We start from the raw sequence: 9,678 nt of genomic DNA, 5'->3' as shown, positions 1-9,678 counted from the left end.
CCTGCAAAGCCAAGCGGGAGCGGTGCGGTGGCCGGCCCGGGGGAGTCCTCTCCCCCGCGGCTGTACCTGCTGAGCCCCTGCGAGGCTGTGGGGCAGGAGAGCAGCTCTCGCTCCGCTGTCCGCCACCCCCCGTCGCCGGTCCCCCCTCCCCGCTTTCCCTCGAATGCGGGCAGGAAAGGTTGCGCGTCCGGCACACGACTGCCGTTTAGCCCCTATATATATAGGGCCGCCAGACAATGGGGATTTCCCGGCCGGGCGGCGTGTGCGCCCCCCCGCCCGCACCCACCCCTTGGCACGCTTTTATCTTATCAGCCCGGCGGGAGCGTGCCGGGACCGGCACCGCCCGCCGCCCTGGCCCCGCCACCCGGGACCCCGCCGGCTCCCACGCCGTGCCGGGACCCCCCGCCACTGCCCGCCCCCTCTCTCTGTCCCGGACCCCGCCCGCCATCCCCCGGTACGGGACCCCCGGGCCGAGCCGCCGACCCCGACAAGCGGGGAGGGCTGCACCTCGGCCGGAGCGGCCGCGCACGCCGGAGCTCCGCGGGGGGCTACGAAGTGGATCGGGGCGGGCGGTCCTGGAGGTGACAGGGGGCTCCCGAGAACACGGTTGCGCAAAGCGGGGCAGCGGCGGGCCCGGCGCCCCGGCATATCCAGGGACGTACCGCCGGGCCCGGCGGGGTTCCCCCTGGTGCCAACTTTTGGGGATCCCCCTGCCCCGCTCCGGCTCCGCTCGCTTCGGCAGAGCCACGACCACCTCCCGCCGCCTCGGCGCTGCGGGGCGCTCCCAGGACCCCCCGGGAGGAGCGAGGGGGCCCCCCCCGCCTCGGGTGGTCCCTTTCCTCGCCCCCGCAGCGCCGGGGACAGCCCCGCGCCCCCCGGGCACCGACCGGCGGAGCTGCGGATGCTGCCCTGCGGGCGGCGAGCGCCGGCACCGGTGTGGGGAGGGGGCACGCCGTTCCCTTGCCCCCCCGCGCCGTGTCTTTGCTCCCCGCAGGGAAACGAGCGCTGGGTCCCACGGGGGAAGGGCCTCCCCTCACCCCCCGGCCACCCTCGCCCCGCCAGCCCGGCGCTGGGCCCGGGGAGGACGGCTCCGCCACCAGCACTCAGTGCGCAAAACGTGTCGGGGACTTTTGCGCACCGGCTGCGGCGGGCGGCGGGGACCAGCCCGGCCCCGGGGCACCTTTACCCGGCGGCGGGCGAGGGGGCCGGGGACGGCGGGGTCGGATCTCCCCCTGCACGGCCCGGCGCTCCCGGGGATGCGGGCAGGGCCGCCGGGAGGGCGCAGCCTCGGCGGGGCGGGAGCCCCCCGCTCCTTCACCAAAGCGGCGCGGCGGACCCCGGACGGGGATACCGGCACCGGGAGCGGTCGGATCGTCCCGCTCGGGGCCCTGCGGTGCGGGGAGCATCTCCCCCGGCCCGGCCCGAGCCCCGAGCCCCGCAGGGCGGCCGCGGTGAGGGGCGGTGCGGTGCGCGCTGGCTCGCCGGGGAGCGCGGCGGGCGGGCAGCCCCGCTCCCCCGCGGCGGCGGCGGCGCTGGGAGGGCGGGGGGAGCGGGGCCGGCCACGGCGGCGGCTCGGGCGCCCCTTCTCGAGGGCCGGCTCGGAGGGCAGGGGAGGATGAATAGGAAGGGCCCGGCGGGGTTTGTTGGGTGTTTTTTGTGTGTTTTTTTTTGTGCCTGTGCAATTGGATGACAAAAAAATCTGGCGAGCGAGTTTCCAAGCCTCAGACTGCCCACTTCAAACGTCCTTCAAACAAAAGCTGAAGAGGAAAAGAAAGCCCCACCTGGTACCGCTGTTTGCTAAAATAATAATAAATAGATTTCGTTTAATAAATAATTACAAGAGATTGTAAAGTGGAGTGCTTTGGGAAGCATTAATCATGGGTCTGGGGGCAGACATCACCTGCTGGCAAACAAGACAACTTTATTGTTAAATCACCTTCCCACTGCCACTTTCCGATAACTCCCTCCCGTCGCCTCAAAGCCCGGCCGGGTATGTTTACCCATAGTTAGCATAACAAGCACCATATTACCACAAACGTGATAAAAATCTCCGGGGGCACCGCGGCGGGCTCCCACTCACACCTGGCCGGGCCGCCCCGGCGCGGAGCTGGCACCCAACCGCCCTTCCAGGAGGGGCCCTTCTGCCGTTTACATTGGCCTACTTTATGCTCCTTTATAACAGGTTTACTGCAATCCCTATCTCCCGGCCCTATTTGTCTTATTTTATTGAAAACATATGGTAACCAGCCCAGCCCCGGCGCATCTCTCGCCTGCCAGGCGTCGGGGACGTTTTGCGAACCGGGGCTCGGCCGCAGCTCGCCTGCCCGCCTGGGGCTGTTGCTCGGGAGAGGGGAGGGTAGATAAGGCCGGGCCCGCTCCCGAACCCTTCTGCCCCCATGGGCCGGGGGACCACCGGCGGCTCCGCTCCCTCCGCCCGCCCCGGGGACCGCCGGTGCGCGCGGTGGCGGGGGGCGCACGGCGGTGGCACCTGCGGCGGGGGCCTCCCCGCTTTTCCCCTCTCCCCCCGCGGCCGGGGGCTGCTCAGGAGGTACCGTGATTTGCGGTGCCATATGTCGAGCGGCTCAGAGCCGGAGCAGCTGCTGGCCCGGGCCCTACCTACCCGGCGCATAATACCTGGGAGCCGCAAGCCCCGCGTCCCCACCCCCCCACCCCTTCCCCGCCCCCGCCCCCCCCGCTTTTGAGAGGGCAAACGCGGCTGGACCGGCTCCGCGCCTCTGTTTTCTGACTTTATTGTGGCGCCCAACAGATGCACGCCTGCCCCTCCTGCCCCTCGCCCCAGTGCGAGCGCGCTGCTCGGGACACAAGGAGCACAGATGCCAGGCGCAAGGTGCACCAGATGCCCCGCTTTGTGAATTCAAACAATATTTCTCCCTTCCTCCACTCCCCCCCCTTCTTCCTCTTCCGACAAGAGGGAGAGGACAAGGGGCCGAAAAAGAAAAATATATTTAAAAAAAAAAAAAAAGAGGAGAAGGAAGGAAAAGCCCCGGCAAGCGGCGCCGGGAGCGCGTCCGCTGGAGCCGCCCGACGGGGCGCACGGCCGGGCGCAGCGCGGCGGCCCCGGACAGGAAAGCGGCACCGGGCAGGGAGAGCGCAGCGCCGCGGGGACACGGCGGAGCATCCCCGGGAAATCATTCATTACCCGGGGAGCTCTGAGGAAGCGTCCCCCCGGGATCGGGAACGGGCGGAGAGGCAAAGGCTGTTCGGGAAAAGGAGGGAAAAGCCCGTTTCGCCACCGTAAACCTTCCCGGCTTTTGTGACCGGGGTCCGGCGCAAAAGAAAGAGTCCAGGGCAACAGGTACACGCACTGAGGGCTCGGCTAGCAACATCTCTCCCTGGTATGGGGCCAGGGCCACTGGAAAATACGTTCCTCCCTTGGGTGTCCCTCTCTGCAAAGTGAGTTCTGGTCAAGGCTGTTTAAGGAGAAACATGTCCCTAAGGTTAGAGCCCCTTTCTGCACTTCCTGCACAAATCCCACCAGCTGCAAAAACCAATCCTGTCCATAACCATCTGGCAGCCCTCTCCCTCTCTGTGCTGCAGAAATCTTGCTCAAAAGCCCAATCCATGCCAGAGCTGGTGGGTTTTCCTCTAGTCCCACTGGGAGCTAAGCTTGCATCTCACAGGCTCCAACTTACTAGAGCTGGGGGCTAATGCTACGCAGGGGCAGGAATAACCCAATGGAGCCCTGGGATGAGGGTTGCCATCACTGCACCAGAGGAGGAGAAGCCCTGATAGCCCACAGGGAAAGAAAACCCAAGAGTTTCCAGTGCACAATCCCGCTTTACGATAAGCCTCTTTCCATGCTTATGTGCTCTTAAAACAGCCTGGCAGGAGACAGCTTCATAAGGCTGCAAGAGCAGACAGCTGTTCTGAGACCAAAATGTATTTTGGGTCAGAATGCAACACTCTCAAGTAGAGCAAAAACCTGGATTATCTCTGGATAGCACAGAGGAAAGGAAAAGAAACACCACAGAAGTGAAAGGCAGGGAACAAACACCAAATCCAAAAGGGTCAGTTGGATAGTGGGCTGTGATGCCTGCAGGTGGGTGCTTTGAAACCTCTTACCTTAAAGTCAACTATCCAAGTATCTCAACTCAAGTACTCAACTATACAAGTATCTGCGCAGGTAGGGAAGGATGGTCCTCACCTCTCTGTGAGTCAGTTGCCTCCCACCATTCCCAGTTCTGCCAGGCTTGCTCCCTTCTCCACTTGTGGCAGGTGGTTCTTCACCCTCAACCCATTTCACCTGCCAGAAAGAGGGTTTCTCCTTTACCCTGATGACAGCCTGGGCAGACAGGATGGGTTACACATCCAGCACACTCTCTCATTCAGGTTGTCCAAGTGCTTTAATCTTTAGAACAAGTTTCTGGCGAGATCTCGCAGAAGCCACCGCCACCACGTTCCTCTGATGGTTGAATGAAACACAATGGGGGCTTAACAAGTGTTCAAGCGCACCTCCATCTTTAACTTATCAGCAGCCCCAGTGGCCCAGAGTAAGCCCGTACTTGTGTATCTGCCTGCACCGAAAGCTCAAAGAATAACTGTAATTAGAAATTTCCTGTCTCCACAGCTACAATTCAACAGGACGAAAGTTCATGGCAGGATATCTCCAGCACTCAGACTTTGCCAGCTGGCAGGGGTCGTCTTCAGGTAGCAGTTGGACAACACAGATTGAGGCCTCAGTATTTATTTGCATCAGCCCTCCTTTAGCCATCAATAAATAGCCGAGGATATACTGATCTCAGACTACCATCTTCCTGATTGGCACTTCTCTCCTGTAAGGGCAAAAATCTAACTTCTAGCATTTTGATGCCCAGTGAGATTCTAAGCACAGTGTGGACTGGCCATATTAGCGCCCTCTGAAACTCCTCACCTCCCAGCTGCCCAGCAGATAGACAGCACTTCCCAACCTCCAAAAATAACGTGCTTTCCTCTCTGACTTAGAGGCTCCACCGGTCAAACTTTGAACAAGCCAGAAGGCACCAGCGCTGGCTTTTGAAAAGTGAAAATGTTACTAAAAGCCAGGAGTCTGAAAGGAAATATCCTGGAAGCAAGGGCAGAGGTGCCCTGAGGGACACACACACACCACTAACACCTCTCCGGATTTTCATCGAAGCCCTCAACGCGAGAGGAAGCAAGGCGTGGGCACTTTGACGTTTCCTTTGCAAACCGACATTACTGCCACTGCGATGTGCCCAGCATGGTGCTGGGGTCACCGCTCCAGCTGGACCACTGCTAGCAGAAGGGATGTGATGTGACCCATAAAGGTGTGGTGTGAATATTTTGCCTGCTGTCCCAGTGACTTGCCCAGAACCAGCTCATGCTCCTCCCAGTGCCATTCCCAGCTGTGCCATACACATCTGGCACCCTTCAGTGCTGTGATGACAACTCTGGTACTGACCGTCCCAGGGGGCTGAATGCAGTTGCAGCCCCACACAAACCCAAACAACACCAGCTGCATAGCTCACCTGCCCACACCCCCAGTGCATGACCCCATCCCCTACTTGACCATCCCTGTACCAGCCCAGTCTCTTCCCATCTCCTTCCAGTCTCAGGAAGAAGCATGCCTCCTCACCCACCTTCCTCCGTCCCAGCCTCGCCATCCCCTCAGTCCCATCCCTGCATCTTCGTGCCCCTCTCCTAGCATGCCTTGCGCTGGTGTCCCTGCCGGGCAGCCTTGTCACCTCCTTCCAGCTTTCCCGAGCTATCCCTGCCTATCTGCACACACCCCACCCTGCCTCCTGATGCTGATACCCCTCTCCCAACCCTTCATCCAGCATTGGAGTCCATCTGCTGAGTCCCTGACTTTGAATCAGAGCCTTCTCCTGCCCATTACTGCAGCACTGAGAAGACAAATTTAAATACAGAAAGGATCATTTTATCCTCCGAGTTGAGGCGTATAACAAACCTGGGGAGCCCGTGAGTGGCACAGCCTCTCCTGCCAGCCTATGCCAGGACCTCTGGGAAGGTGAGCAGCAAGCCTGACTTCTGTACCTCCATGAGAAATGATGTATTTTCAACAAAAAGGAAAAAAACCCTCTGGATATTTTCACACAGAACACTGAGCGATCATAACACATCCTTTTAGCTGCAGCCCAGCTCTGCAAGGCAAGTTGTGACCAACCTGTACCAATCCATGGCAACGCAATTTTGTTGAGCCAGGACCAAACCTCATGGGGACAGGTTGTAGCAATGGGAGCAGTGATCTCATGGCAGGTAGCATCAAGGAAACCTCAAAACACTCTACCCACCTGGATGCATCCAGAGCATTTTAGCCATTTGTGTGGCAACACCAGCCCCCATCTGCAGGGAGGGGAGCACCAGCTTATTGCTGGCCATGCCAGAAAAGCCAGGCTTAAGCCCAAGGCAGGGAGGGATGCTCCTGCCCAGAGCCCAAAAGGCAGCCTGCAGGGATGGGGCTCTCGCCCACAAAACCCCTCAGGGATGGAGACCATGCCCAGCCACCTCGTGAAGCTCTGCCAACTCCTTTGAAGTCCCGTGAGGGTCTGAGCTGGGTCCCACAGTGCTGGCACTGTAGACATTGGGGGCACTGGGCTGCCATCCTCGCCATGAATGCACAGGTTCGGGGTCCCAGCAGCTTCCTGGGTTTTGTCAGCACCTTTATCAGTTTCCTTCAGGACAACATTTCTTCAAACCTACTACAGCTCTTTTGGACACCCTGCCCCAGCCACGCCCGGCAGCTCCCGGGTACTGGCACCTTTCAGGGGTCTCTGGCTCCAAGCAAAGTCCCCATGGTCAGGGACACATCATCCCACATCCCCTTATCATCCAATATCCCCCTGCCTGGGGGCTATGCCTCCCTCCCCCAGCTCTTCACCACAATCCCCACCATTTTTCACCATCATTTAAGTTTCTGAAGTAATTTCTTTTTTCTTTTTTGTCCTCTTTTTTTTTTTTTTAAAAAGCAAACCATCTACCATATGTTCTCCCCTGAAAGGGGTAATTGTTAACAGATCATTAAAACACCGTGGCGAGTGCTCTGAGATTCCTTCCCTCCATCTTACGCATTATCCCATCTCTGTCACCCTTTCAATGCGGCTTTGAGGGCTCTGCTTTTCTAACTTCCTTCTCGAGGCGGGGGGGGGGGGGGGGGGGGGGGCGGGAAAAAAAAAAGAAAAAAAAAAGAGAGAAAGAGCCACTAAAGTGACCCTCTTCACAGCTCTCCTCCTTGCTTTTCAATGTCTTTTTCGACACCCAACAATAATCAGGGTGGGGGGCTGGCATGCCGCCGCTGCTGCCACTGGGCTGGGCACAGCAGAGACACATCCTGCCCCTTTCATGGGATGCCAGGGTTGGGAAGGCAGAGTGAGGTGCCGCAGGGGTGCTTCAGCCGCCCCATGGGCATCTACGGCCCCTCCTTCCACTGCTGGGCAATGGGGCTGCTTGCCATGGGATGCTCGAAAGGTGCATCCCATCCGTCCCAGTGCCTTTGTCCCCACTCCTGGGGCTGCAGGATGACCCCATGACACACACATGCATCCCTGGCTGAGACAGAGAGTATTTCTTAAAAAGCTCATTTCCTCGGGTGGATTGGATGCTTTTGGTGGCACAAATACATTTTATATGGAAATAAGCTAACAGCTGGCCAGGAACTGAACTAAGCCCAGAGATGGAAGTGTTTTGGGGGGGCTTGGACATGTCATCTCCCTTTCCTGGAGGACAAACACTATTTTAAGAAACACCAAATGCCAGGGACCATCAGGGCACAGACCGCTTTTATCTGAGCCACTGTCTCAGCTGAGGTGAGCACAGGCACACCACCAGCATCTGTCCCCTTTGCTGGGACAAGAACCTTCCCAGAGCTGTGCCCATGCGTCTCCCAACCCCACATACAGGGAGAGGGACCCTGGGAGGGCTGTGAACACCACTAGCAACAGCAGTCCTTTTAGCGCCATGTTCAACAATGTCATTTTACAAGGAAAGCGAGCCAGCAAAGCTACAACAAGTCTAGGATATGTCTGATGCTGTGGCAAGCCAGGGGACTGAAAATCATTGCCATCATCTCGGTTGCCCTGAGATGAACCAGGAGGGCTTGCAGCTGCACAGCCCCTCACCACTGAGAGAAGGGCAAGGAGAAGACCGAGGAGAGGCAAAGACGTGTGCCAACAGTGGCATTACACATGTTCGATTCCAGAGTGATAGCTGCCAAACTCACATGAGCACCACCAGCAAAGGCTGAGGGACACCTCATCACAGTCTCCCTACTCTTGTGATTGGAAAGGTTGAGGCTTTCAGAGCTCACTTGTGTTCCTTACCTGCATCTTCTCCCCTTCTAACACGGACTTGACCATTCCCCCAGAGGACTCTGTTCCCCGACTCACCACAGCCTGCAGCCGAGCTTCAGGCATGGTTTGCACTGCTCCTTCGGCGCAGGCACCTTTCCCAGCACCGACATGAAGCCCTTTGAATTTGCATTTCACCATCCCAGCAAAGGAGCGTGCTGCATTGACCTGAACTGGTTTGAGCGACACGGGACTAATTTATCTTCTAATGCTAGGGAAAACTGCACTTTTAAAAGACTCTAGTGCCTGAATTTGTGAAAATACTTACTTTATAGCCAGCTATGGTACACGGGTTTGAAGGTCTCAGTGTTTTCAAGTTGGCCGGGTGCGGGTATGAGGAGGAGCGAGACCCGGGCACTTGACCCAAGCTGGCCAACAGGATTATTTCACACCACGAACGTCACTTTCAAGGTAAATCAGAAAGGTTGCTGAGGAGTTCTCGCTCTTCCATGGTGGCTGCCATCCTGAAAACTTCTTGCCCCTGTGCCAGAGCCCTGAGCCCTTCCCTTCCTCCTAAAGCCACAGCGCTCGCAGTGTCCCACATCGGCTGTCCACTGCCAGGAGCGCACGGCTTCCTGCTGATAGAATGGGCTGAGTATAATTCTGTATTGGTATTGGGATCAACACTGGTTCTTCAGTATCGTTAATGTTAATTATTTAGTCTTATTTTATTAAATCTGTTTATATCTCAACCCTTGGGTTTCCTTATTTTTTTCCCCCCGATTCCCCTTCCCAGCTGTAAATGTCTAAATGAAGAAAAAAAAAAAAAACACAGAAAATTCAAGGCCCTGCATGCAAACTGCTCCAGGAGACAATAATCTCCAGCAGCTCAATGGCTTTGCCAGTGTCCGCGCGTAGCTCCAGGGACCTCACAGAGAGCTCCTTCTTCGGTCTGAGCTGCCAGCCTGACACACCAGCCCGTTACCCCCCTGGCTTTTGCCCTTCAGGAGCAGGTTTGTCCCAGAACCCCCCAAACACCCTCCCCCAGGGCATCGTTATGCTCATTTAACCCAGCAAGCTGTAGTCTCAAGTGGGAGAAGATGCTCTGCCGAGGGATCAGCCCCATGCGGTTCCCACCGCGGGGTCACTGAGCATCCCAGGAGCACTCAGACGGTGCCGGCAGCTCCATGTGCTTCTCCAGGCAAAGCCTTCCCATCCCCAAAACCTGCTGCAGGCAGTAACACCCTCACCTACGGCACTGACCCACAAGAAATCTCCGGGGAGGGCTGAGCACCGTGAAGGGGTGCAAGCTGCAAACCAGAACCCGACGTGGTTTTGCCCTGTTGTACACATCCAGGCAGATCGGCTCTTCTCCATCTCTCCTTTCCAGGATGGCAGCTTTCACCTACCTTTCATC

Source organism: Chroicocephalus ridibundus, chromosome 6 (assembly GCF_963924245.1).
Source record: "Chroicocephalus ridibundus chromosome 6, bChrRid1.1, whole genome shotgun sequence".
Lineage (NCBI taxonomy): Eukaryota > Metazoa > Chordata > Aves > Charadriiformes > Laridae > Chroicocephalus > Chroicocephalus ridibundus.
Note: the sequence above shows the minus strand (reverse complement) of the source record.